The following is a 6991-nucleotide window of genomic DNA, read 5'->3' on the forward strand; positions in this document are numbered from 1 at the left end:
GTTTTTTTGATAGGACTGGGATTTGGGCTTCATGCTTGCAGAGCAGGTGCTCTACCACTTGCGCCACACCTCCAGTTCATTTTGCTCTGTCGTTTTAGAGATTGGGTCTCAAAAACTATTTGCCCAGGCTAGCCTTGAACCTCAATCCTCCCAATCTCAGCCTCCCAAGCAGCTAGGATTACAGGCGTGAGCCACCAGCACCTGGCACTGTCGTTAGTTTTTTAAGGCTACATTCCACATGTAAGAAAGAGGATGACATATTTGGAGAATGTCATTTATTTCTGAATAAATGGCACTGAAAGGCCACTTTTGGTCCAGGAAACACCAGTGTGTGTCAGAACAGCCCCCTGAAGTGGTCATCTCATTCTGTGTTCTGTACATTAACCTACAAATGAATGCTGGAGGTGGGAGTAGAGCAAGTGTTTCAGTTTTGGTTGTTGTTACTGTTGCTTTGCTTTGTTTTCAGTTTTAGTTTTTCTGTAGTACTGGGGATCAAGCCCAGGGCCTCTCACATGGGCAACTGATTTACCACTGAACTACATCCCCAGCCCTCTGGGTTGTTTTATCGAGTTACCTCCCTCCCATGGTCCATGCCAACACCGATGCTACTACTGCTCACTGGGAAATGTTCTCTCCAGTTTAGGGACACCTGTGTCCATGAAATCAGTGGTTTTCACTGCTGTGATCCTCATATTGTCTTTCTTTTTTAATAATTAAAAAAAATCAGCCAGAACACACATTTAAGTAAGTTATGTGAAGGAATTTACTTCTACCCACAAAAACAAAGAGAGCTTGACACAATGACACAGTGATTTCAATTAATGTAGGCAAACAGGTTCAATTTTGTCTTTTTTTTTTTTTTTGTGATACTGAAGTTTGAACTCAGGACCTCATGCTTGCTAGGCAGGCACTCTAACACATGAGCCACTCTGCCAGCCCTGTTTTTTTTTTTTTTTTGGACACAGGGTTACATTATGTATCCCAGGCTGGCCTGGAACTCTCAACTCTCCTGCCTCCACCTTTGGAGTGCTGGGATTACAGGTGTGCTCCACCACACATGGCTCTATAAGCACTGACTTTGAAGGTCACTTGCTGCACTCCCCTCCCTGCTCCACATTCTGTCAGATGACCCAGGCCTGGGCCTGTCTAAATCCCTTCATTATACCCACAGGGCCACATACTTGCAGAGATAGGAACAGTGGAGACCTGAGTTGTCTGTGGCTGACTCTAACTTTATCCATCTGTGACCTTAAGCCAGTCATTCAGCGTCTTTGAGTTTCAGATTCCTCCTGTGTGAAGTGGGGCTGGCAGCCCCCTCCCCCCCATGACAATTAGATCAGGTGGGTCATCTCCCGAGCCTCTCCAGTCTGCACTGTAACATCTGGGAGCACCTTGACTTTGTCTTCCTCTTCAGATGTCTTCCAGATTTGACAGGTGCTAACATCTTTCCCCGTTTATTTTTTCCTTAATAAATTTTACTCATTCTTCTAGGCTCAGCTCAATGGTTTTCTCTTCCACATGTGTTTCTGTTGCATGCCAGGCTGGGTGTGTCTGTCCTGCACTCCTCTGCTAGTGGCACCTGCATTTGCATTTGTCATCATGCTCAGAAACCCAAAATCACAGCTCCCTACTTCAGAGTGCTCACAGGCTTGTGGTGGATGCAGGGTATTCTTTCATGCTGTTTGGCAGCATCCCTGTTATGGTTTGGATATGAAGTGTCTCCCAAAAAGTTTCATATGTTGAAGGCTTGGTCCCCAATGCAATGTTCAGAGGCAGGCCTTTGGGGAAGTGATTGGGTCCTAAGGGCTCTGACCTCATCAGTAGGTAAGTCTATGGATGGGTTTGTAATTTGATGGCATTATTGGTAGGATAGGGCTATCTTCCTCCTCCTCCTCCTCTTCCTCCTCCATCTCCTCCTTCTTTTCTCTTCTCTTCTCTCCTCTGCTCTCCTCTCTTCTTCTTTCTCTTCTCTTCTCTTCTCTCTCTCTCTCTCTCTCCCTCCCTCCCTCCCTCCTTCCCTCCCTCCTTCCCTCCTGGCAGCCATGAAATAGGCAACTTTGCTCCCACAAACTTTTGCCATGATATTCTTCCTTACCATGGCCTAAAAACAATGCCAGCCAACCATGGACTGAAACCATGATCCAAAATAAATCCTTTCTCTCTGAAGTTGTTTATCTCAGGTAGTTTGTCACAGCAAGGGAAAACTAACACAATCCCCTATGACAGCTACAACTGTTTTAGGATGGCTGTTGAAAGTGATGGTACACAATTTGCAGGGGGCACCAAGGCAGCTAAGGGACCTCATGGATGTGGGTGGGCTCCTGGCATCAGCTGCCACATGGGAAGAGACCAGCACCTCCTCTGTGGCAGTGGGCAGATCCTGCCAAGCCTCCTCAAGGGTTATGTGGAGGAGATGGTGCTCTGTGCTGAAGGCACTGAAGCCTCTGAAGGGATATGACTGGCTATGTGTTTCAGGAGAAGCCTGCCTGATGCTCTCTGGGTAATATCCTAGGGGGGGCGAGGACAGACTAGTGTCATACAGTCCAGTGAGGAGCTTTTGGTTTGGCCTAGGAAAGTACTCATGGTGGAGACTATGTGGGCAGAGAAAGGCAGGTGGCTTACGCTTCCTGGGATCAGGAGGAGACAGCTGGGGCCAATTCCCTGCTCCGCCTCTCCCCAGCTGTAGACCTGGGGCACAAACTTCATAGTATCACTGTAAGGAATAAATGAGTGAATAAACCTTTATTACTATTATCATTACTGTTATTCCAAACACGTCCTTCAAGTTGGCTGGGTGTATGGGAGGTGAAAGATAGATCAAAGATGACTGTTTTGTTTCTTGCTTAAGAAAATGGGTACATCATCAGAAATGACTCTAAGAAAAGATGGCCTCTTCCACAAATGGTGCTGGGAAAACTGGATATCCACACGTAGAAGACTGAAACTAGATCCCTGTCCTTCACACTGTATCAAAATCAACTCAAAGAGGATCAAAGACCTTACTGTAAGGCCTGAAACTTCGAAACTACTACAGGAAAGAATAAGGAATACATTGGAACATATAGGCAAAGGCAATAACTTCCTGACTAGAACTCCAATGGCTCAGTAATTACGAGGAAGGATTGACAAATGGGACTACATGAAACTAAAAAGCTTCTGCACAGCTGAGGAAACAGTCACCAGTGACTAAAGGCGCAGCTCACAGAATGGGAGAAAATCTTTCCCAGCTATATATCTGGGGGGTTTTTTCTTTTTTTATTTCTTTATCTGACAAGAGATTAATACTCAGAATTTACAGGCAGCTCAAAAACTAAACTCCCCCAAAAACTCAATGACCCAATGAAGAAATAGGCAAACAAACTGAACAGAGGTTTTTCAAAGACAGAAGTCCAAATGGTGAAAAAACAAGAGAAGAAATGCTCAAAGTCCCTGGCCATACAGGAAATGCAAATCAAAACCACATTAAGATTCCACCCCACTCCTTTTAGAATGGCTATCACCAACAACACAAACAACAACACAACACAACAACAAATGTTGGCAAAGATATGGGGAAAAAGGAATCCTCATACACTGTTGGTGGGAATGTAAATTAGTGCAACCACTGTGGAAAACAGTATGTAGGCTCCTTAACTAAAAATAGAACTGTCATATGATTCAGCAATACCACTCCTAGAGATATACTCGAAGGTTCTAAGTCAGGATACAATAAAGACACTTGCACACTGATGTTTATTGCAGCACTGGTCACAATAACCAAACTATGGAAAAGCCCAGATATCCTACAACTGATGAATGGTTTAATAAAATATGATTTACATATTAAAATACATTGCATCTTTATAGGAAGAAGGCATAAGGAAATGCACTGAAAGCTGTTGAATCATGGGGGTAGGAGGGAAAGGGAAAGGAACAGTAACAGAGGGGGTTACACTGAATAAAGTACAATATATTCACTGGTGAAGTACCAAGGTGAAACCCTTTTGAATGATGAATATACACTTAAAAAATGAAAGACAGGACAGGAATGTAAAACAGGTCCTGTTAGGGGAAAGATATTAGTGGGAGGGGGGAGAGTAAGTCGAGAGGGTGATGGAGGGAGAATAAGGTTGATGTCCTTTACATACATGTATGAAGACAGAGCATTGAAACCTGTTGAAATCATCTTAAGTAAGGGGGAAGGGAGTGAAAGAGAATGATGGTGGGATGAACCTAACCAACGTACATTGTAAGCATATATGGAAATGTTACAGTGAAACTCCCCTGTACAACTATTACATGCTAATAAAATATTTTTTTAAAAAGGAATGACTCAATAAGGAGCATGTCAGGACTTGGAATAGTTAAAGAACGACATATCTAAGATCTGTGAGCAGAATGGCTTCAGGCCCTCACATCTCAGTCCTGGCTGGGTCTGGGGCCTGCTCCTCACCCACACTGGCAGGGCAGGGTGGGTCCAGGGTAGGCAGCCAGTAGGGCAAAACTGGTGGACAAAACAATGGGCCAACTCTCTGACAAGTGAGGCTAACAGAGGTGCTGTGTGACCCTGCATAAGTCACTTTACCATTTAGAGCCTGCGCTCAAACACTGAGCTTCAGAGCTGTGTCTGGCCTCTACCTACCCCACAGCCCCAGGCACAGCACAGTCGGATGAAATGCCATTTTCCTCATGAAGACCTCCCTCGTTTCCACACTGGCACTGAGCCCTCCCTGCCACTGAGTCTCCTAACTCATTCTCTCCTCCATTTAATCTTTACCATACTCTGCTTCCTTCTGTTAATTTCCTTAAATAACTAGTCTGTGCTCTTTGCATTCCTGCTGTCTGGAATGGAGTGATGACTGAAGCCATGGCTACCATCTTGAACCCTTGGCTGAAGGCCACACCTTGGAGAGTTGAAAAGACCTGAGGACTTAGCGGGTCAGAAATGCCACACCACTCAAGTAGTAGAGTGCCTGCCTAGCAAGTGCAAAGTCCTGCGTTCAAACCCCAGTACTGACAAAATAAAATAAATGCCACACTAGCCCAATATAAGAGATACCCACCCACCTCCAAATGGTGACATATATTAATCTTATCTGTAATTTTATTTTTTTAATTTTTTATTGTTGTGCTGGGTGGGGGTACACTGTGGCACTTACAAAAATTCTTAAAATATATCAAATAAACTGAATTCACCCCACCACCACCACGACCATTATCTGTAATTTTAAAAAGAAAATGTGAGTTGGGAGCTGGTGGCTCACTCCTGTAATCCAAGCTACTCAGGAGGCAGAGATCAGGAGGATAGATGTTTGGTAGTTTGAGAGACCCTATCTCGAAAAAACCCATCACAAAAAAAGGGCTGCTGGAATGGCTCAAGGTGTAGGCCCTGAGTTCAAGCTGCAGTACTTAAAAAAAAAAAAAAAAAGTGAAAAAGCTGTCTCATTCCCCTCCACAAGGGTAGATATTCTCATGCCCTACTGATCCTGTGTTGAACTGTTTTTCTTGATACATTTTACCTACATTTATGACTGAATGTATAGTATGGTTTTGAACATATATTAATCTTATCTGTAATTTTATTTTTTTAACTTTTTATTGTTGTGCTGGGTGGGGGTACACTGTGGCACTTACAAAAATTCTTAAAATATATCAAATAAACTGAATTCACCCCACCACCACCACGACCATTATCTGTAATTTTAAAAAGAAAATGTGAGTAAAATGGTGCTATAATTTCTGCAACCTTTTTTTAAGTCTGTCCATGTTGATACCTAGTGAGTTCATTCATGTCAACAGCTCTACAATGTTCCATTATGTGCCTATAGCAGTACCTATTCCCCATTGATGGGCAACTAGGTTGCTTCTGTAAACTATGCTTCACTGACAACTTTATAAATATGTAAGAAAGACTCTAGGGTTTATACCTGGATATATAATTGGTGGGTTTGGGGGATGATGGTTGAAATGTGTTCCCTGAAAAGATAAATGTTCAAGTTCTAACTCAGGACAGCTGTTAATGTGATTCACTTGGAAACAGGGTCTTTGCAAATATAATCGAATTAAAATAAGACCACCAAGGTGTACTCTAGCTCGATATAACTGGAGTCATATTGAAGAGTCAGACAGAAAGAGAACAGGAGTGAGGCAGTGATTACTGTGATGTATCAGCAAAGGAGTGCCAAGGATTGCAAACAATTGCCAGAAGCTATGAGAAAATCATAAAACAGCTTCTCCCTGAGAGTCCAGAGGCACAAACCCTGCCAACACTTTTATTTTGGACTTCTGGCCTCCAAACTGCCAGACAATAAATTTCTATTGTTTTAAAGCACCCAGTTTGTGCTGATTTCTTACAGCAACCCAAGCAAACTAACATAGTGGTGGAACCAGAAGTCATGCTCCTGCATGGGAGTATAGGTCAAGGTTAACGTGAGAGAGCAGATGACTCTGGCAAGAGCACACTGGGGCTGGACTGGAAGGCCCTCCGTGTGACCCTATGTAGGGATGTGGACTTCATCGCACAGGCAGGGCGGAGCCACAGAGGCTAAATTAAATCAACAAGGAACACAGCTCTATCTGGGTTTTAGAGAAGTGTATCAGAACAAGCTCAAGTTCGGAGAGGACTTAATTGACTTGTGGACTTGTCTGAAATTCACGTTTTCCTTTTAAAAATGATTCATTCCGGGCATTGGGCTGTGGGGGCATACTGAAATCCCAGGCTGAGGCAGGAGGATCAACACAGCGAGGTCAGCCTGGGCTGAGCAGGAGGCCCTGTTTAAAAAAAAAAAAAATCATTCCCTCCTGCACATAATTATGAGGGCTTGAGGTAGACAAATTAGTCATTAATAATCATGGGGTATTTTGTGTTTACTAAATCGGGCCCTGCTAATCTCAGTTAATCCTCACAACTGTTCCACAAAATACACTTGCTATCCTCTCCATGACAGGGATAAGGAAGCGGTCAGCAGGGTGAGATCATTTGCACTTGACATGCACTTAGGAAAACGGTCCA

The sequence above is a fragment of the Castor canadensis genome, chromosome 15 (genome assembly GCF_047511655.1).
Source record: "Castor canadensis chromosome 15, mCasCan1.hap1v2, whole genome shotgun sequence".
Lineage (NCBI taxonomy): Eukaryota > Metazoa > Chordata > Mammalia > Rodentia > Castoridae > Castor > Castor canadensis.